The sequence below is a fragment of the Phalangium opilio genome, unplaced genomic scaffold, assembly GCF_054372755.1.
Source record: "Phalangium opilio isolate 3A_F unplaced genomic scaffold, DU_Popi_V2 ptg000055l_1, whole genome shotgun sequence".
NCBI classification, from domain to species: domain Eukaryota; kingdom Metazoa; phylum Arthropoda; class Arachnida; order Opiliones; family Phalangiidae; genus Phalangium; species Phalangium opilio.
Window position 1 is genome coordinate 400,439 of NW_028324174.1, and position 23,799 is coordinate 424,237.

Genomic DNA, 23,799 nt, shown 5'->3' on the forward strand with positions numbered 1-23,799 from the left:
GAGCTCCCCCCGTGCACTTTCGGAGAGCTCACAGGGCGGACTGGGGCATCGCCAATAAGGTAGTTACATACTCTAGACTTCAGTGGGCTGTAAACTCGTTTCAGCCCTACAAGTCTCCTGGCCCAGATGGCGTCTTTCCCGCCCTCCTCCAGGAAGGCATAGACGCCATTGGCCCTTATCTGTGCAGGATATTTAGAGCCTGCATTGCTCTGGCGCATATTCCAGATGTCTGGAAGCGCTCGAAGGTTATCTTTATTCCCAAACCTGGGAAGACGAGCTATCTTGAGGCTAAGGCATTCAGACCTATCTGTCTTACCTCTTTCTTCCTAAAGACTTTAGAGAAATTGGTGGACAGGTATCTGCGGGATGGTGTTCTTTCCCACACACCCCTGGAACCAGTCGAAGGAATTTTCCGGTTTGTTAAATTTTTGGCTAATTTAGAAGTAATTTCCAGACCCCCCCTTACGCCGATTTTAGGACGTTGAAATTTGTTCAATTTTGAGCCTAATTTTGAAAAAATTGTTGGATTGGTTCCAATTACGTCTAATTAAAAGATAGTTTTAAATTTTCAAGAAGTGACGAATTTTCCAGAAAAAAAAATAAAATACCCATAGACCTATTGCGTTTTATGATCTGAACCACCCTGTATGTAAACTTTATGCATAAATGTATTCATAAAAATGATGTATTTTAAGTTTTGGATAAACAAACCACGGAAAAAGAAATGGTAGTTCAGGACGACGAAGGAAAAGTTAATGACGCAGCAACACCCACTACTGCGATGACCGAAAAAGATAGTTCAAGCGTCACCCAAAAGGATGACCAAGAGAAGATAACAAAAAAATGCTATCACTGCCACCTCCCAGGGCATTTAGTTAGGAGATGCCCTGATCTCCGCCGACCCCGACGCCAACAAAGGCGTTCCTACCGGCAAAACAACGGCCATCCTTACCGAATGTCCAATTCGGAAAGGGATTCAAACAAAAAATTGCTTGAAAAACTTTTAAATTTTTTTTAAGGTAGTGTAAAAAAAAGGAAAAGATTCCAATGAAAGCCAATAAAGTTTTTTTTACAAGGAGAACCTCAATGGAGTAATTCTTTGAAATACAACATTGCTGATTATTATTATTATTATTTTTATTAGATTCAATTATAAATATAGGTATAGTGACATCATCCAAATAAATAAAGGTATAGTGATTTCATCCATATAAAAATATCGATTGTGATTTCATCCATATAAAAATAGGGTAGCTAGTGATGGTTTACTTCAATTTGACATTTCTCTGGAGCTAAAATTGTATAAGCATAAACAAGAACGAGTTTAGGCTTAAATACATATTTGATATAATCAACTCCTGTCTTTACCAATCTCGCTAAAATCGTTTTTCATCTGATGGAGGTTATACACCAATATGAAATTTTTACCACAAAAATAACATTTTCCCTATCATTTTAAATATTTTTGGGTTTTATAGTTTAATGTGTCATGGTGTTATTTAACTTCGAAAATTGTCATTTTAAAGTTGAAGGGGTCTAAATTTTCGGGCATAGGGATAGGCTATCCTCTATCTCGCTTTAACAAGGTGGACAAGAACACCAACTGATAATATCATTGATAGATGATTACCAAATATATACTTTTCACCAGGTGGGCCCGAGAGAGAGTGGAGAAAGCCTCCATCGACTAAGCGAACTTTCTCTAAAGGCCTTTTCTTTGATTTCAAAGGTGGGGTTAGTTCTCTATGCAAATTAGCTTTGCGCGTGCTGACAAGAGGCTAAATCCTGAACATGAATGTATCATTCGTCTCTTGTCAGCACGCGCAAATCTACGTTACATAGAAACCTAGCTTTGCGCGTGCTGACAACGGATGTTGTAACAGAGTATATACAGAATAAGTTGCCGTTCCAGGTAGGGAGTTGCCTATCCTCTTAGCGTGAAAACAGTTTCCGCACACGCATTCTTTATCCATGGTTCCTCTCTATACTTGTCAGAACTCAAGAGCTTCAATTTTATAAACTTAGTGTTTCCCTTCGCTGTAAAATTATTTTGCATTTGCAGGCCTCAACTTTAATGAACCAAATGGTAAAATCGTCACAATTTCACAAAAGGGAGCACTATTGAGACCCTAACGAAAAATTCGTAAAATGTTTTCGCTGAAGGCGCTTAACGCCCCTTCTGAGTTTGGGTACTCCGTCGATGACCTTGAGGTTTTCACCAAGGAATATACATAAATGTTAAACTTTTTCGAAGCCATAGTGTAACGTTAATAATTAAATTTTGTTAAAAAGAAGAGAGGACTTATGGCAATAAAATACAAGTACTTTATTAGGTGTAAATTGCCTAATGAAAATACACTTGAGATGAGAGCTTTCGGCTCGAGAGCCTTCATCAGTCATACTAAAATCTAAAACGCGTGACACATACGAGGTAACCTCGGTTTTTAAAAATCATATCACGCCCTCTTTTGAACAAGATGCCTGTCGTCTATGACTCCCCAATATTTTGCTTCAGCACAGCCTTGATTTAAATTTAATATCCCTGATTTTTTAATAAATATACCTTCAATAAATTTTCTTTTTCGCCAATTTTTTTCCCGATATAGAACTTCTGGATATTTAAAATCCATTACGTGACCTTTCGACTCCCAAACATGAACCGCTATGCCGTTTTCTTTATCAAAATTTTTAATGCATTGCTTATGCCCTGAGAACCTATTTTTTAACGTTTGTTGTGTTTCACCAACATACGTTTCGCCGCATGTTTCACATTTTACTTGGTAAACAACGCAGCGATTATCCAATAGGTTAATATCTCTTTTAGGCCTATTTTTAACTAAGTGATTGTTTAAATTTTGTCCACCTATATTTAATAATTTAATGTTGAATTTATTTTTTAATAATCTACCTAATTTTTCACTAATTCCCCTAATATACGGAAGCGCTAAGCATGGTTGAGAGTCTCTAGGTCTGTTGTAGTCGTTATTAACAATGTTATTTTTAAAAATCGAATCAATTAAACCATTTGGGTAATTACTATTAATTAACTGATTTTTAACGATGGCTTTATCAGTCTCAGGTTCGTCGGAGATATTTTCTATGCGGTGTTTTAAGCTTTTTACTATACCTAACTTTACAATTTGGCTGTGGCAGGAGTTATAATCTAGAAATTTTTTACAGTGAGTGGGTTTTTGAAAAAGAGTACATTTTAAACTATTGTCATTATTTAATCTTTTGGTCATTATGTCTAGAAAGGGTAGACTGCCATTATTTTCTAATTCGATAGTAAATTTAATAGAATTATCTAAACTATTCACTAAATCCAATAACACTGTAAAAAATTTCTAGATTATAACTCCTGCCACAGCCAAATTGTAAAGTTAGGTATAGTAAAAAGCTTAAAACACCGCATAGAAAATATCTCCGACGAACCTGAGACTGATAAAGCCATCGTTAAAAATCAGTTAATTAATAGTAATTACCCAAATGGTTTAATTGATTCGATTTTTAAAAATAACATTGTTAATAACGACTACAACAGACCTAGAGACTCTCAACCATGCTTAGCGCTTCCGTATATTAGGGGAATTAGTGAAAAATTAGGTAGATTATTAAAAAATAAATTCAACATTAAATTATTAAATATAGGTGGACAAAATTTAAACAATCACTTAGTTAAAAATAGGCCTAAAAGAGATATTAACCTATTGGATAATCGCTGCGTTGTTTACCAAGTAAAATGTGAAACATGCGGCGAAACGTATGTTGGTGAAACACAACAAACGTTAAAAAATAGGTTCTCAGGGCATAAGCAATGCATTAAAAATTTTGATAAAGAAAACGGCATAGCGGTTCATGTTTGGGAGTCGAAAGGTCACGTAATGGATTTTAAATATCCAGAAGTTCTATATCGGGAAAAAAATTGGCGAAAAAGAAAATTTATTGAAGGTATATTTATTAAAAAATCAGGGATATTAAATTTAAATCAAGGCTGTGCTGAAGCAAAATATTGGGCAGTCATAGACGACAGGCATCTTGTTCAAAAGAGGGCGTGATATGATTTTTAAAAACCGAGGTTACCTCGTATGTGTCACGCGTTTTAGATTTTAGTATGACTGATGAAGGCTCTCGAGCCGAAAGCTCTCATCTCAAGTGTATTTTCATTAGGCAATTTACACCTAATAAAGTACTTGTATTTTATTGCCATAAGTCCTCTCTTCTTTTTAACAAAATTTAATTATTAACGTTACACTATGGCTTCGAAAAAGTTTAACATTTATGTATATTCCTTGGTGAAAACCTCAAGGTCATCGACGGAGTACCCAAACTCAGAAGGGGCGTTAAGCGCCTTCAGCGAAAACATTTTACGAATTTTTCGTTAGGGTCTCAATAGTGCTCCCTTTTGTGAAATTGTGACGATTTTACCATTTGGTTCATTAAAGTTGAGGCCTGCAAATGCAAAATAATTTTACAGCGAAGGGAAACACTAAGTTTATAAAATTGAAGCTCTTGAGTTCTGACAAGTATAGAGAGGAACCATGGATAAAGAATGCGTGTGCGGAAACTGTTTTCACGCTAAGAGGATAGGCAACTCCCTACCTGGAACGGCAACTTATTCTGTATATACTCTGTTACAACATCGGTTGTCAGCACGCGCAAAGCTAGGTTTCTATGTAACGTAGATTTGCGCGTGCTGACAAGAGACGAATGATACATTCATGTTCAGGATTTAGCCTCTTGTCAGCACGCGCAAAGCTAATTTGCATAGAGAACTAACCCCACCTTTGAAATCAAAGAAAAGGCCTTTAGAGAAAGTTCGCTTAGTCGATGGAGGCTTTCTCCACTCTCTCTCGGGCCCACCTGGTGGAAATCAAGCATCGACTTGCGGAGAACGGTTTTTAGTTTCCACGTGAAGCTTGGAAGCTTTTTAAATTTACAGAAGGAAAAGTAAGCCGAACTTTTAAATCTAAAATTTCTTTCATTTAAAGAGAGGTAGAAATTTCTCTCTTTATAATTCTGATGTTTCATAACTCTACCCTATTTGGTTTCTTTCTCCCCCCTTTTTTCCCTGCTCTAATAAGCACCACGATCACGGCAATTCGCTCTTTACTTATTTTATTTTATTTTATTTCTTTGGCTTCAAAATATTTCAAAATTAGTTTGCGCTCTCTATGATGAAACATTTCAATTGTAGAAATTTCATAATATTCCTTTAATAAATATGAAGGAATTCAATTATGTATGGTTTTCTCCTTTAAGGGTTGATTTCAAGTTTGATATCTTCCCTGCTGTGGAATCCACCGTGTTCACTTCAACACCAAAGAAATGTATTGAATACCAGACTTACAAACTCAAAATTACGAGAAAGTCATTGATCTTAAATGATTCTTTTTTTAACAGCATCCACCGTTAAAAGATTTCAACCGGACGCCGCAACATCCATGTATATCCATTTATCTTATATTAATATTTACCGAAGCTCTCAACCATTGTCTTTACGTTAAAGGGTCAATGTTAAAAAGCCGAAAATAATAACGCTGGACGATGACGAAATGGATGATGACATGGATGAAATTCTAATAAGATCTATGGAAATGGCTGAAGCACAAATTGTAATTGTGCTTCCACTAATATTTCGTTCCAAATTTAACTAAGATATGCATTATAAAGTCACTAGAGAAGCAGGAAAAAGAGGAGACAAAACGAAAAGAAAATGTGGACGAAGAGAAAGCAGAGGAAGAGAAGGAGAAAGTAAACATGGAGGAAGACAAGGAGAAAGAAAAATCAGAGGAGGAGAAGGAGAAAGAAAAATCAGAGGAGGAGAAGGAGAAAGAAAAACCAGAGAAAACAGAGGAAGAGAAGTAATAGAAGAAAACGAAAAAAAAATATGGAAAAAACTTTTCAAACGTTATCCAAATAAAATTTTTATTTCAACATTTATGACTTACTCTGTATTCTAGCATGGTCACATTTATATTATTTTTCAAGGTTGTACCCGGTAATTGAGTTAGGATCACTGCATAGTACTAAGACGCTCTACCATTGTACCATAAAGACTTGATAGATACTAAGTTTTCTTCCTTTACTTTAGCCAAAGTGTCGGGGCGTCGGATATTTTTAGTTTGCGGGGTCGGTAAGGCCCAGCCCTTGGGCCATCTTTTTTTTGGAATTTGATTTAGGCATAGTTACACCCAAAAAATTTTTATTTCTTATTTTTATTCTCACGTTGAGATGTTAAGGGTTCTTTAATTGAATTTTAAGAGTAGGGTTTATTTTATTATTTATTACATTTAGAGCCTGTACAGGGTGTTTCTGGTAAACCTGCCATATATTAAAGGGTGCATGTGTTCTATTGTGACTAAAGAGCAAATGAAACGACAAGCGAATACGAGAAACTTTTCGTCACTTTCGCTTTTAGGGGGAATTAACGTATCCGTCTTTTACTAATTCCTACGTATTCCGAAAATCTTGGAAAAAATGTCTTAATTATGACAAACCATTTTTAAAAACCTTATGACTTTTGACGATTGGTATATATATAGGCTTACGAGACGAAAGGTCATAACCTTTTCCCTCCCACGAAGTGCGCGCGCGTTCTAATCTCCGGTCTTCGGTGCTATAGTAAACGGAGTTGTAGTAATTTGGGAGAGCTTTGGGCTGGTCATCGGTGGCGTATGTCTACCAATTTTACGTTGTACAAAGGAAATGGCTAGTCCCAAGACAATTAGAAGGGAAGGCGACATGGGATAGCGATTTTATCTACGTTTATGGCTCCAGCCAGTTGTGGGTAGACGGGTTAAAATATCAATTGAATAAGGGTAAGAGAGAGAAGAAGAAGCTAAGTACCGCTCCCATTTTTCATCGCCCCTTCTTTACAATTCACCTTGTTGGCTTGAGCAAATAAAATTGGAAGGTTTTACGCGAATAGACCTTAAGGGACAGTCCCTTTTTAGAGGCTCAAAGTTTTTCCTCTTCTTCGTGTCAACCATTTCACTGTACCACTTTTTAGGATTAAGTAGCGTTTTTTTTTTGGGAACTTAAAAAATTTGACTATTTATTCGGAAATGGCTAGTCAAAATAGGTGAATACTATAAATATTATTCCATTCCAGTTCATTAATTTGTTCTATAATAAATTTGTGTTTCTTTGCAAGTATTGTAACCGATGATGAAAAAGACGAAATTTTAAATAATTTGGAATATGATCCAAGGGACGATGAAAGATTTCTCATGGAAACTGAATGTTTTGAGGTCTATGAGGAGAGGATAATAAACGAAAACATTGATCTTGAAATGGAAAATCTAGAGGAAATGGAAAAGGAAGATGAAGAAAATGAAATGCTAGAGCATGCAATGATATTGTTTGAAGGTGCACATGGACTTTTACAGTATCCATATCCAGTTCCATGCTGGAACGAAGGAGAAAATCAGCTAGAAAATGCTATTGAAGCTGAAGCCAACATTATGGGCGGTGAGGACAGCGAGGATGAAGGGGTTGGAGGTGATATGTTTTAAAAGAAAAAATAGAGACTTAATTTTTAACATTTAATAAATTCATTGTCAGTATTGAGCCATTGATTCCACATAATAAAATTTATTTCACCTCATTATAGTTATTAAGTTTTTGATTTTATTATATACGGTTATAATTTTATCACTGTTTAGAGTAGGGTCGAATCGAGGGGCTATTAACTCTGATTTTATGCACGGTAAATCATTTAAGCATTGTAAAAGATAGCGCTATTCACTCATTAGGGTAAGGTATAGAGGGGTTATCCACTCATTAGGGTAGGGTATAGAGGGGCTATTCACTCGTGCGATGTGGCTACTATTACGAGCCCTTGGGCCGTCTTGTTTATTTATTTATTTATTTTTGTTAAAAAATTACTTATTCTTAAATTGCTTCATAATATTCTTTTAAAATGGGTATTAAAGAACACGCTAAACAACAGTTAATATACGTCGAATTTTGAATGAATCTTAGCGCAAGTTTTAGTAGGGTTCAATATGAGGCAATGAGAACCTAGAATAACAACGTTAATTAATCGCAAATTATAATCAAATTGTGTGGATCTCGTGAGATTATGATAAATTCATTAATGGTTACACACCTACTAAAATTTAATAATTAAAATAGATGCTAAAGGAAATAACCAAATTTAATCTAGCATTTATTAATAATTGATGTAATTGGTCAAAAATAGGTGGCTCTAACTTACAAGCCCCGGTAGAAAAATATTAAAATGAACAATTAAATGTGCTAAGTAATTGGATCTCGCGAAATTATCCCTTAAATGTAGTATAAATTCAACGACGTTTTTTTTTACCTTTAAATCTACGAAAAAGCCGTCGATCTACCTTGTAGATTTCGCCAAGGCCGCCAAGGCCTAAAGCCATTTCCCGCTTTAACCTAAAATTTTGCCCACGCTTGATTTTAAGTCTCGAAATACCCTTTGAACTCGTAAATCGCGACGGGCAATGCGATTACCACGTTCAAATCGCAAAAGATGAAGCTTGAGTTGAAAAATCAAAGCAGCCATACTAAATAAAAATATGAACCGCAGCCAAGGTGCCAGCAAAAAGGTACGGGGAAAAATACTAGAAAACTCCGGCGAAAGTTCCGCGAATCTAAGATTGATGGAGAGGAGAGAGGCGGTAAAATATCCGAATGCTCGAATCGGCCATCTCCTCCGCTCGCCGTATGATTAGGATAAGGTTCTTACAGAATACGTTTTATATTCATTCGGAGAAATTGACTCCGAATGAAAAGATTCGGATCGAAATTCCTTCAAAAGGACCTTAGAGAATAGGGTCCCTGTGCTTTAAAATTTATTCAATCGTCATAGATTCCATAATGGCATAAAATAATTTGAAATTGGATATACCGGTCATGCGGCTTAAATCCTTCTCAGTTTTAACTGAATTTTTAATACTAAAGGTTTAAGAAAAGAAAGTGTTTATTTGCACTGAAACATCTCTTCTGTCTTGATGTAAGGAGCCGAGGGACCTCAGTTTCGGGAGTATTCAAACCAAATTCAATATTTGCTTGTTTGTCAGTGAATCCTGGGGCATCTTCTATTTCTCTTTCTAAACTCGACTGGCTATAATTTGAAGGCTCTGCATAGAGATGTGAAATTACCGTAATTTTTAAAAACGGTAATTTACCGGGTAAATTGCCGATTGAAATTTTGGGAAAACAAAAATTACCGTTCAGTTGGTAATTTTTGGTAATTTATATTTTCGTGTGCTTACAATGCATTACTTAAAACAAAGTTTAATTGTGAGCACTATCTGACTGCTTTACACGTATTTGCGGCTTTTGCTACCATTACCAAGACCGCAGCCGTGGCCTTTCTAATCTGATTTCTAATTAAAGATTTATTGAAAGACTAATTTCTAGCCCATCTTTGTAAGTACAGATTAGCGAATAGCGCCTGGTGAGTAATTTTGGAAGTAACCACAGAAATGATTGATCATTTAAGTGTAAAGTGAACATTTAATGCGTAATAAAAATGTTTGGTAATTTACCACGGTAATTTACCGCCGTAATTTACCGGTAAATTACCATTGTAAGATTAAAGTAAGATATAAAACGGTAACTTACCGGTAATATACGGACGGTAAATTACCGACTCACATCTCTAGTTCTGCATCACTTTTAAAGTTTCTTTGTCTATTATCAGCTCTTTTCTTCCTGTCATTAACTTTTCCGCTGGTATCTTCGGAAATAATTTTGTCGTGGGTCAATAATATAGGCAAACGGTAATATCCTATTGGATAGAATCCCGTTGGATCGAATTCAAATTTCTAAAATTGTAGCCAAATTTAAAACAATTTATAGCCCAAAGAGCGATTTTCTACTGAATGGGAATATTTAAATGGAAGAGCTTTCGACTGAATGGGATGGGTTTACACATATAAAATCATAGCGTATTCCTTGAGTTGCCGGGCTCCAGTAGCGCAATGGATAAAGTGATTTGGATGATCGAAGAAGTTAAGCAGCATCGAGCGCCGTCAGTACTTGGGAGGGAGATCTCTTAATGGTAAGGTTAGATTACGTTAGGTATGGTTAGGTTAGGGTTAGACAATTTCCAAAGATGGAAGTTATTTTCTGAAATTTATTGAAGAATGTTATTGGTGAACACATATTATTTGCTGCAGTATCAAGAAGTTTAATAAGAAAATCAATTTTATTTTTAGGTTAGGTTAGGTTAGGTTTGGTCAGGTTAGGTTAGGTGAGGTTAGGTTAGGTTAGGTTAGGTTTGGTTAGGTTAGGTTTGGTTAGGTCAGGTTAGGTTAGGTTTGGTCAGGTCAGGTTAGGTTAGGTTAGTTTAGGTTAGGTTTGGTTAGGTTAGGTTTGGTTAGGTTTGGTTAGGTTAGGTTAGGTTTGGTTAGGTTTGGTTAGGTTAGGTTAGGTTAGGTTAGGTTAGGTTAGGTTAGGTTAGGTTAGGTTAGGTCAGGTTAGGTCAGGTTAGGTTAGGTTAGGTTTGGTTAGGTTAGGTTAGGTTTGGTTTGGTTAGGTTAGGTTTGGTTAGGTTAGGTTTGGTAAGGTTAGGTTTGGTTTGGTTAGGTTAGGTTAGGTTTGGTTTGGTTAGGTTAGGTTAGGTTTGGTTAGGTTTGGTTAGGTTTGGTTAGGTTTGGTAAGGTTAGGTTAGGTTTGGTAAGGTTAGGTTCGGTTAGGTTAGGTTCGGTTAGGTTAGTAATATTTTATAAATCATTTAACAATGTTACGCCTTTTCCAAAATATTGAAATTTAGCTTCATTGACTTCTCAAATAATATGCCTTTTCCAAAACATTACTGTTATGTTAGGTTAGGTTTGGTTTGGTTTGGTTAGGTTAGGTTAGGTTAGTAATATTTTATAATTCATTTAACAATGTTACGCCTTTTCCAAAATATTGATGTTTAGCTTCATTGACTTCTCAAATAATATGCCTTTTCCAAAACATTACTTCTATGTTAGGTTAGGTTTGGTTAGGTTAGGTTTGGTAAGGTTAGGTTTGGTTTGGTTAGGTTAGGTTAGGTTTGGTTTGGTTAGGTTAGGTTAGGTTTGGTTAGGTTTGGTTAGGTTTGGTAAGGTTAGGTTAGGTTTGGTAAGGTTAGGTTCGGTTAGGTTAGGTTAGGTTAGGTTAGTAATATTTTATAAATCATTTAACAATGTTACGCCTTTTCCAAAATATTGAAATTTAGCTTCATTGACTTCTCAAATAATATGCCTTTTCCAAAACATTACTGTTATGTTAGGTTAGGTTTGGTTTGGTTTGGTTAGGTTAGGTTAGGTTAGTAATATTTTATAATTCATTTAACAATGTTACGCCTTTTCCAAAATATTGATGTTTAGCTTCATTGACTTCTCAAATAATATGCCTTTTCCAAAACATTACTTCTATGTTAGGTTAGGTTTGGTTAAATTAGGTTAGTAATAATTTATAAATCATTTAACAATGTTACGCCATTTCCAAAATATTGAAATTTAGCTTCATTGACTTCTCCAAAAATATGCCTTTTCCAAAACATTACTGTTATATTAGGTTACGTTTGGTTTAGTATTTTCTGCAATAACAAGAAGTTTAATAGGAAAATCAATAGAAAAATAGGATTGAAAGGAAAATTCATGATTGGAAAACCGCCCAAATTGCGGTATTCGGTCTAATGGGATTCGGTCGAACGAGACATTCGATCCAATGGGATTCTACCCAATGGTAGACAATCTAGGCAAACATTGTGAAGGGTAAGTTCCAAGTTTTAGTTTTTTTCCCTGTCGGTATATCTGAAATACAATTACATTAAATACTGGTCTTAAATTCTTAATACTTAAAAAAGAACATACTAGGAAAAAAAGTAATCCTTCTTCTTGAAATGTAAACTGCATACAACCATGTGATTTGAAATATCTTTTCCAATCTTTAGGATACGTTGCCATTCTTTACGCAACTTGATTTCCTTTGGAAAACTATGCATACATAACCCACTGATATTTAGTTTTAATCTAGAATTACATTGTGGGACACTGCAATACTTTTTGCAAGGCGCCATGTTATGATCCTCCTATGATAAATTAAGCCTCGCCACTCGCCCGGAAGCCTGAGGAAATCTTACTCCGGTAGAACAGTTACCAAAATTACCGCTAGGTGGCGCGTCACTATTTCGCGATAGCCAATAGGATCTCATTGGCGATAGCCAATAGCTTAAGGTCATTTTAGGCCTAATTTTCAAACTTGAAGTCTCTTCAACTGTTCAACTGAAAGTAAGTTCTTAAATATAATAATTAAATATGTCATAATTTGCTATTTTTTAAGCTTTGGCGTAAAATTAGAATTTGCAACACTTAATTTTGTTGCCAAGTTTAAAAATATACGGAAAATAATGATATTTTTATGTTGTTTATAATAAATAATTTATCGTTTATCGATTTAGGCTTATAAAATGGATAACGTAGTGAACCACTTTAACAAAGGATGCATCGTTAATTTTTAAGGTGGAGGAGGACGTGGAGGAAGAGGGGGACGTGGAGGAGGGCGGGGTGGTGGAGGAGGAAGGGGAGGAGGTGGGCGTAGAGGCGGAAGTACTGGTGGGAAAAAAGGATCTGTTACATATGCAAAAAACCGGGGCATATTGCCAAAAATTTCCGAAATAAGGAAGGTAGGACAAGAAAATAATTTTATAAATTTACCTGGGTCTTTTAATGAACAAAAACATCCTTATAAGTTATAATTTAAAACTATTTATAGAAAACGTTGCCATAAATTTTCCAATTCAAATTGCCTGAATGTATTTTACTATTTTTCGACATTTTGGTATATTATTTCCTTGCGTTTCTAGGCACTACACTTATCTTTTACTATTTCTTGTCTTTCCCTACAATTACATTTGTTATTTTTATTGGTTTAAGTATAAGCATTTGTGATATTAATAAACACTTGCGTTTAAGCAAAAATAAATTTTCTTCTGGTTTCCCAGAATTTTGCTGACTTGTGGCAACACTGATAGGGCTATGGAATAGTGTTCTTTTGTCAAGCTTATATATAGCAGAACAGTAGGACAATATTCGTAGTTAATGTCAATTAATTTTATATCCATCGAATATTAGACGAAAAAAGGAAGAAAGAGAAGAAAAAGAAAAAAATTGAGGATAGTAAAAAAATTGATGAAGAAGAAAAAAAATGGAGGAAGACGAAGAAAAAAACTAAAAAACCAAAAAAATTAAAGTGTAAGTCACTGATAATTTTTTTCCTTGAATGAAAAAATAATGTTGAGATTATGTTTCATGTAGGTTCTGGAAAAGCCGATTTTTTAAACTGTAAACATTATAATTTATTTTTATTTTTTTATAAATTGTATAAACGGTATAATTTCTTTTTTAAAGTGTATAAACATAATTTTTTTTATGATTTAAAATAATTTTTTCCAGCGGGTTTTTTTTTGGTTCTATGTTTGAAATAAACAAAATTTAATTTGAAAGCGAACCTTTAATTCTTCCCGCCTTTAATTGAATGTTATTGCAATGATAAAAGCTGGCTCAGTTTACATCAGTACTTTGAAACTGAGCGTTAACTTCCGAAGAATCCGTAGAATCCGTAATATATATATGTATGTATATCATCAATGACGTCGACCGATGGCAAAGAAGTATATTTCTCATAAGTGAGAATGAGAAACAGAATGGTCATCTTTGTTGTCTAAGAGACAGCCTGGCAGCCCAGTATTTGTTTAACTCTAATGCATTTAAACCTCCAATATTAATACTTCTAAAGTCTCTGTGACATTAATTAATTCTGAAGATTCTTGAATGAATTAAAGTCTAAACATTTTATAAGGCGTATTTTAAACAAAATATTTTTTTAAATTTAAAGAAGCTAGGCGAATTTGGGGCTTTATTCAAATCTCAGACAGTCAGACAACACATTTTCTGGTTACCCTGATACTGTTATCCAGACTTTTCCTCTAATATTTATTTTTTACCCTGACCTTTAAAAAGGTCCATTTTCACCTTCCCAGACTTTTTAGGACCATTTTCAATTTCCCAGACTTTTCAGACCCATTTTCAATTTCCCAGACTTTTCAGACCCATTTTCAATTTCCCTGACTTTTCAGACCCATTTTCAATTTCCCAGACTTTTCAGGCCCATTTTCAATTTCCCAGACTTTTCCCTGACTTTTTAGACCCATTTTCAATTTCACAGACTTTTCCCAGACTTTTCAGGCCCATTTTCAATTTCCCAGACTTTCCCCTGAATTTTTAGGCCCATTTTCAATTTCCCAGACTTTTCCCTGACTTTTTAGGCCCATTTTCAATTTCCCAGACTTTTCCCTGACTTTTTAGGCCTAATTTCAATCAAAAAAGTTATTAAATGAATAAATCTATATTGTTATAATTATGTTGAAATGAAAGCTATTAAATCCATCTCTTTGTTATTTGGCTCCGTTAATTTCTGAAACTTAGCAAAAACTAGTATATTACATATTTAACCAAAATTTATGTTAATTATCTAAACAAAAAAACGTTATGAAATAAAGAGCTTGAGAATGGATCCCCTTAAAACCTGAACCAAGACTTGTAAGTGTTATAGTTTGAAACAATTTTTGAAAATGAACACTTTCGTTTCTACCTACGATAATTTCAGAATCAAGGCTTAGTTGCAGAACCACTGTAACACTGAACAGTGTGTTACACATTAAACATAAACCAAAATAAATATAATTTTAACTATACATCGTGTTATAAACGCCTTTAAAAAAACGCGCCCTCAAAATACAAAAGTATGTCGAAAATTAAGAAAACATGTTAGAGAACCAATGAACAGCAATCTTTTGCACGTTTAATACAAAATTTAAATTTAAATAATGCAAATATAAAATGTTATTAAATGAAAGACTATATACAGTTCTGTTTGTCATTATTTCCCTTGAAAAGTTGTCGCTAGCGTTCAGCCAACGGAGGGTTCATCATCAAGGTGTAAAATTTACCACTACAGCTGATTGATGTGTCCTAGCTTTCACAGATAATAATGTAGTAATTAATTGATCTACCAGTAAAATTAATAATTAATTTGAATATACCAACAGTATTCGTAATGTCTGGCTTTTATCTCAACCGAAGTTAATGTTGCCTATAGGGACTCCTATAACATCAACGTAACGGCAACGCTACCTTCACCGAGGCTTAACGAAATTAGCTTAGCGAAATTCGTTAATAATAAAATTTTTCTGTTGGCTTTTAAATTTAAAATTAATTTTACTAAATTTCATTGACGTTTTTTGTTGTGAAAACAATAAAAATCAGACCTAATTAGCCTCCAGTTTAATTACAAATCCAATATTTTAATTTTAACCGACAGCTCAAACGCCATGTTTTTCTTGCTTAATATCCCTCTAACGGCGTGAATCACGACAAAAACGCCCTAAGTCCAATATAAAATTATAAAAAACGTCTTGGTTTGGACCAAGGCCGAAAAAACCAACGATATGTGTGAGGTTTATCAATTGGCTGAAGTTCAGATATTGCATTTTTTTTTGTTATTTTTATCCATTTAATCCTTAATCAATATTAAATTCAATCAACTGATTTTACTGTTAATCGATCTATTCCCTCTAAATTAATAGAAAAAATTACATATCTACGCTTTTTCAAGAACAATTACATTTTCCGAAAACATTTTATCATGAAATTAATTATTTTGAAAGGAGTACGTGTTGAGGGATCAATATTGAATATTTGAAATACTGTGTCTAAAAAGACCAAGCGAACTTTGACATAATTCGAAAGGAAAATGTAAATATTTAGTGGATGCCAAACCAGGGTTGTTGCGCGAATTTATACATTTAATTTCGTATATTCGAAATGCTACATTTCTAATGTCGCGACTATGAAAGAAAGGTTGCACTGCAATTGCCCTCTTCGTACTTTAGACTTTCTTGGGGGGGGGGGGTTAAGTTAAGTGTGACCTTCTTCGTTTAACTGGTATTGAATGGAAATGAATATAACAAGCCATTGGTACTGAAACGTATTTCTTTTTATGTAATCTTTACCTTTACCTTTGGTTATATTTATACCGATATCATATTTTTCCAGTGCTACAGATAGCTACCTACTAACAAAAACCACACAGGATAAACGATGTTGCTATGTCTTAAGTATACGGCATTCGTTTATTAACTAGTCTGAACAAAATAAATTTAAATTATCATATTTTTTTTAACATCAGTCTTCTTAGCAACTTACCGATTTAAGTTTTTTTTTTTGATGCAAACTTGAAAACTTGTCAAGCCAGCAACAATTAAAACTATGTCCGTCAAGGTGCTTACACGAAATCCCTTAAAAATAATTAATTTCATGATAAAATGTTTTCGGAAAATGTAATTGTTCTTGAAAAAAGCGTAGATATGTAATTTTTTCAATTAAGTTAGAGGGAATAGATCGATTAACAGTAAAATCAGTTGTTTGAATTTAATATTGATTAAGGATTAAATGGATAAAAATAACTAAAAAAATTGCAATATCTGAACTTCAGCCAATTGATAAACCTCACACATATCGTTTGTTTTTCGGCCTTGGTCCAAACCAAGACGTTTTTTTATAATATCTGTTACTTCAGTCTTAATGTAATTAAATTTTGAATAATTATGTTTGCTTTACCGTCATACATTTGGGGTTGATCTATTTATAATTGCTTAAAGAAGTACTTAAGTATCGTTAATTACATTTAACTTATATCCAATAGCATTGATTTCGATAAGCATATAATGTTGCACTTTATTTATGAAAGAAGCTTAAAAACGACGGTATTTGAAATATGGAAGAAAAATATTTGTTTCGTACACTGTATACTTGTACAGTGGTGTCGAGATCAGACCAACAGCTTCCTTTATGTAAAACCCCCAATACTGCCAACGGGTGATGTCATACTATACAGGGTGTAAATAAATGTTTAGAATTCATGTTTTATTGTATGCAAGTGACAACGAGTGACTAGGTACAAAAAGAATACTGGAGAATGCAACAAAATATTTTAAAGCACTGTCCTACGATTAGTCTTAGAACGTGGGCCTCAAACTACAACCTCTTAACTGTTTGGTAAACACCTCAACGTAAATATTCGACGTTTCTACCATTGTGGTTTAGGCACTCTTCCAGACGACTGTCCATGTCTTGCAATACATTTGCAAGCAGTAAACTCATGACGCATGGTAAGACTAATGGTATTGCCGTGTTACGAAATCCGCGTCCGTTAAGGGTTGATGTAGGGGGGTATGGTAATGCCGGTAATGATGCCCTTGTAAACTGGCACAAACAGTAGAATGGCTTAGTGCAACTTCTTGTTCCACCGCTCTACTATTAGCATGAATTGGCTTCAAAACGTGCTACGATGTCAAAATCTCTATCCTCATTACAGACTATACAGTCTCTTCTACGTTCACGATCTTGCACTACCGAAATCACGAAGGTGCTCGCCAATGTCGGTAAAGGTGCTTCGCACCGGATGTTGTCGGTGTCGAAATTGTTCGGCATAAAACACTGCCTTTAGTTGAACGTTACTGCGACCTTCACCCAAAATAAACATCCTGTCCAATTTGTCCTGGTTGGAACAGGTTGGCATTTTGCTAGGAAACGAGACTAACTACTGTAATTCTACTACTTAGCTCCTACACTGAAGACCCTGTATATCAAACGGGACCGGAAGACCTCAAAGTTGAGTTTTCAAAGATTGCCAGATTGAGCTGGTCATGGGATTTAAAGTGATGAAGGTCGCTTTAACGTTTAACAAGTGACACCGCAGGTATGTTTTTGGTGCTCCAATGTCCTCACCCGATAGGTCCAAACAATTACCATCCTGGTTTTCGGCTCAGCGTTGCGGTATTGCCGGTTCCATTAGAAATACAAGGTCTGTAGGGTTACAATTGTAACAATACTCCTGTTAAAAAGGCACACATACTGTACCCCAAAAAAAACTTAAATTTCGCGCCTTTTCAATAGCTCTCTTTTCAATATGGGAAAAATGATTTTAAATGACAATTTTTTAAGTGTAAGAATTAAACAGGAAAATGGAGGCTGAGTGAAAGATAAGTGTAGTTTTAATTATAATTTGTTAGTTTAATTATAAGGTATCCATGAATTTACCAAAAACATTCGTGTTTTGGGTTAATTTCACATTAATTATACTTGATTAAGTTTAATTTAACGGTTTATCTAGTGTGGATTTAGTTTATAATACAAGTTTCAATGAAATATTAACTTTAATTGCAATTACTCTAAAATATGTATGCGCTTTTGATGTATTTTAATGATGAATTAAATTAATTCGAAAGTGAAATAGGAAACATCTGTGGCTGTGCGAAAAACTTGCGTTGTTTTAATCTTAATTTGAGCGCAGTTCGGGAGAGTCGATTAAGCTTAAAATTGTAATTTATTGGAATTTTTTTCCCTAATTGGAACGTTTTGTGCAGTTTAACATTTTTGCCACAGTCATTATTTTACCCTAAACTTTTGAATTTCGCGCCAATTAATGTACTTTAAACGTAGTTGAAATTAACTGAAGTGTGAAATAGAAAACATTAGGATTTACCAACGGCTTGGGTAGTTTTAATCTTAATTAAACAGTTTATTTAAAAGTTATTTGAGCTTTTAATCCAAAAAATTAATACTTTTGGTTTAATTTCACGTTAATTATATTTAATTGATTTAAAATTAACGTAGGATTGTGTTTCCGCAGTGTACTTTTAGGTTAACAATGACTTTCAATATATACTTAACCTTAATTGCAATTTTTAGTGGGTTTTGAATCTTATTTTACCTTAAACTTTCGAATTTCGCGCCTATTAATGTACTTTAAAGATAATTTAAATTAACTAAGTATGAGATAGAAAACATGGGGCTATACTAACAGCTTGTGCAGTTTTAATCTTAATTAAGTATTTTATTTCAAAGTTACTCGAGTTCTCATCCAAATATGTATATTTCATGTTTAAATTCACGTTAGTTATACTTAATTAAGTGGAAATTAATGAAGGATTGAGGTTTGGCAGTGTTGATTTGGCTTATAAAATGAGTTTCAAATCACCTTAATTGTGGAGTTTTTCATTCTTGCCAACACAATGTGTTAAATTTTTATCATACCACGTGCTAAATTTGCGGTAACATAAAGATCATCTATAACATATGTTAATGAATGATGTGGTTCTATAGTTTAGCAACTTTGGCTTCAATAACAGTAATTAAATTAAATACCTAAACAATTCATAGCAATTTAGACAAATAAACAAACGGCAATGTGAAATGTGGAGTTAGCGAACAACGTAACCCTCCGTTACTGACGTGGTTACGTTGGAAAAATCTGCGCTGATGTAAACATGGAAATTATTTGACTAGTTAAATTACATAACGACACTGTGCTCCTGGATTAATCAGCACCACTGTTACTTATATTTATGAATTAACAAAATCCACTGTTGGTAACAAATAGTTAAACTGCGCTAACGTTAACACCACGACTCTGCCAGTCTGCCGTAGGGAAAACATATTAAACTTTTTGTCATCTTACCAGTAGTATTTTGAAGTTTTCGATCTTTTCACAGGGTGAAAATCACTATCTTTATTTCAACACGTTAATAATTTGAATAGGTATGCCATTTTTTACATCAAATTGGAAGCCCACACACACGTTAAATACAGCATAAAAAACCTAGGGTTAACCCGGTTAGGCTATGTTTCTAGCATAAAATTGAGCAGACTATATAGAGGATTCCAAAACAAATGAGAGCTGGAAATCAGCCTTTTTAATAATCTTTAAAGAGGAAAGACACTATATGACTGCAGGCTGGGAAATAAGGATATTTTTTAAACTAGTCCTTTGGACCAGTGACCCCCTAGTGTCTGAAATCATTTACTGGTCTCCGGACTGGTCCCAGCCTTTGCTCTCCAATAGATTTGCAATTAATAAACTGGTCCCGAGGACCAGTAACCCCCACTTCTTGAATTAAAAAACTAGTCCAAGCAATTAATAAACTGGTTTTGGACCAGAGGAAGTGTGCTATTTCCCAGCCTGTATATGAGACTATAATTACATAGAGTAACTAAGATAGGGTAATGGCAGCCCTCTGCCTTCGACTGTATTAAGCTCTATGGGGAAATAACATGGAGTGCCTTTAGCCTATACAACTTAACCCTTGGCCGTAAAGAACGTCGAAAAACATACTTCAAAAGATATAAAAACCTCTATTAACTGTAATTATTTACCTGAATTAATTTTTTAGCCGAAAATTCGACCTGACATCAAAGTATTTGTTCTTAAGAGTGTTATAGATAATTTGCAAATCCAATCAAAGGTGTTCAAGCTCGGACAAAATACCAAAGTAATTAATTCTAGTTGCCTTACTGTCGTCTGCTATGAAATTAGGAATTTTCCACATAAAAGCAAACGTTTGAAATCTATCAACGTAACTTGTTAGCACCCACAAACCTAGGCCCTTCTAGTTTTCAACGAGAACGAAATGAAGAAATAGGTTTAAGCGCGCTATAAGGTTAGGCTGACTTCTGACCCAAAAGTAATTTTTGACGTACTATCTTAATTAGTTAAATTACAAAAATTAGAATTCATTAATTAAGAATCGAAACAGGTAAGTTTCTCATTTAAGAAATGCTTGTTAATTTAGAAGTATTCCGAAAACTAACTTCGGTATAGTTTTTCCGTATGGCCGGCTTCAATTGCCTTAAAAAACCGAAAATTTTTTAATGCTTTTTCTATGGGACGCTAACCCTAAAAACTGTGAATTTTCATTTAACATTATGGAAGGGTGTCAAGTCATATCTACAAGGGCCTACCGGCCCTGTAGAATTGAGTACTAAAATGCGTGTCTCTAACAGTGGTAAAACGCCCTAGTTCCAATACCCAAAACAACGTAAGTCAAAGTATGTGTTAATAATGATAAAAATCAATACTTAAACTTAATTTATCTTAATGAAACTAAGGGAACATCTATGGACTGTTATCTTTCATTTAAGATGGTTCCCAAACGTAACGAATGAATAGTTTTCTTTATACACAATCGCAATTAACGTCATTTTTCAAAAAAATCCCATGTTATCTCTATGGAAGAATATAGTATTTTTCACCAAATGTTGGATTCATTTTATGGATTCTAAAACCATCCTTAACAACTTTATTCTTTATAGAATTAACTATTAGTTGGATCTCTTTGACATTTTAACCACAAAATTAGGGCCCGAATTTTAGTTCACTGGCAAAATTTCAAAGCTGCGAACACAATACGAAAAAAGTTACGGTCAATCAAAGAACCCTCCTTTAGCATTAGAGGCAGTATCAATTCTTATCTAAGAGAGCGACCGTTCTCCTAGAATTTGTTAAAATTGCCAAAGGTAGTGGAACTAGCAACTAAGGAATATGCCCAAAAATTGCTTATTCATTCTCGGAAGATATTTACAAAGGAAACGTTGAGTGCATGCTCCGTGATGAACGGTTAGCACCTGCACCAGCGTTCGTCAAATATCTTCAGGACAACTGGTTGTCTATAAAGGAAATGTGGGTGATGTGCTACCGAAGACAACACTTTTATTTAGGAGATACAACAAATAACCGCCTGGAATCGCTTAATCAGAAAATTAAAATCGTATGCCGTAGAAACGCACCCCTAGACGAGTTCTACACCGATCTTAAACTCCTGTATCATATTATTGAAAATCAGCATGATTTCGAAAAATTCAAAGCTAAAACCAAGACAAAATTTCAAAAAATAGACACGAACGACAAAGACGTCCACCACGCCAGTAAAGTAGTTGCTGAATTGTGTGTACCGAAGATGGTAGATAGAATAACGAAAAACTTATTAAAATGTGTCACTATTGCCGATTGCTACCCTATTGACAATTGAAAAAACTTCATCGTTAAAAGCAAAGCCACGCTGATGCTGTCTCTGACGGAAATACTTGTTCGTGTTCAAGTTTCACGATGCTACAAATACCATGTATTCATATATTTTGCGTGCGAAAACAACAAAACAAAGAGCTGTTTAGTCAAGAAATGGTTACTCCTCGCCTTTGCAAAAAGAGATGGGTAGACGGAATTACATCGAAAGCAGCTATTCTAAGTCAAGAAGTTTTCTTAAAAAAACAAGCAAAATACAGCGCCGGAATCATGTGGATGTCAACAAAGATATGCGATGTGACTTCAACGTCAAGTGAAGATATATTTTCGAAAAGAAAAAATATCATTAACTTATTGGCCCAAGCATGGGCGGATCAAAAGGATGTTAAATTACAGATAGATGGGAAAGTATACGATGGAGCGAGAGATAACGCAGAAGACATGGAGGAAACAGACCAAAGTGATGAGAACATTAAGAACAGCGACGAGCACAGCAACAGTGATAAAAATAGTGATGAGGTCCAGAAGAACGACAACAACAGATACAACATAAGTAATGAGGAACAAAACAGTGATATTAATAGCGACGTGGAAAAGAATATCGACAACAGCAGCAATGAGGCAAGTGTTTCCAATATTTTTAGGCCTTTTAAATTTTTTTCTTTATAAATATCATTTTAATTTCTCTAATATGAATACGTTGAATGAGTTTGGTCTGTAAATATTTTCTATGGCTTTTTATGATTAAAGGCCAAGTCTCATTTAAAATGTACTTTGGCCCTTCCATATGAAATTTTGCCTAAATACCTATAAGGTCATTTTCCTACATTTCACGATGAAATTTTCTATAATTCCTTTAAAGGATTTCAAAATTATCCGTCGTCACCCTGAGGGAGTCAATAATACCACTGAATTCATCTGTGAATTCGTAAATTTTGAAGTGAATTCACCGAATTCATCAGTGAATTTGTTAATTTTGAAGTGAATTCAACGAATTCCTCTGTGACATTCCAATTTTCATATGTTTTAAGTGAATTATTGGTAAATAATTTAGCGATAGACCAGTCACTTTACCAGTCCCTGTATACCGATTACGGGTAAAAACATTAGAAATTAAATGTCTGTACAGTTGTACACGGCTTTATTTTTGACCGTACTGAAAGTATTACACGTAAAACTGAAATCCCTGCCCTTTGCAGTGGGACTTCTAAAGCGACTAGTCACTCGATACGTTATTTAAAAATACTTTTACTATAAGGTCTGGTTAACAACACAAACATATTTTTATGAAGAAGGGCTCCCGATAGAACTTGTTTGTGACCTTTTTAGGTTGCGATCGTTTGAAAACTCTAATCTAGAGTGGTAACCATGGTAACAGGATGGATGTTCTTTTTGTTTTTGCTTCATGTTCAATATATACTTTCCAATAAATAACTTGAATCCCCCTTTAGATTCCTCCTTCCTTCCTTCCTAAAGGTGGGTACGTAGAAATTCTGCGCGCGTCGGTTGGCGCGCGCCAGTTCAATTTGAAATTTTAGTGAAGAAGACTTACGCTACTCTCACCAAGACGGTTCAGCGCTGCGTCGGCTCTAAACGTCAACGTTAACAGTCGTAACAAATAACAAATCAGAGGCGCGGGAATATTGCAAAGACCAAATTTTCTGGTTCCACTATCTCGGAGAGCTCTCATACGTCATTCGCTTCATTTCTCGTAGAGGCTCCGCTAGAAGTAGAAAGTTGAGAGAGCTGGATCAAAAAAGCGGTGGAATTGCGGTGGGGCACGGTGGAAGAGCGGTGGAGCGGCGGTGAAAATATTATCCATGTTAAAATCCCTTAGACATTTAACATGGTTGAGAGTTCTAGATCAAAAAGCGGCGAAAAACACGTTTAGCAAGGGTGAGAGAACTAGACCAAAAAGCGGTG

General features: G+C 34.6%; 1 long non-coding RNA gene across 1 annotated transcript; it reads right to left on the bottom strand.

Moving 5' to 3' along the window:
• Positions 1 to 18,052: 18,052 nt before the first annotated feature.
• LOC149668520 (uncharacterized) lies at positions 18,053 to 20,195 on the bottom strand. The gene is made up of 2 exons (XR_016367852.1): positions 19,224 to 20,195; positions 18,053 to 19,145 (listed from the first exon to the last, which is right to left on the bottom strand). It is a non-coding gene; the product is annotated as an uncharacterized LOC149668520 (long non-coding RNA).
• Positions 20,196 to 23,799: the final 3,604 nt, after the last annotated feature.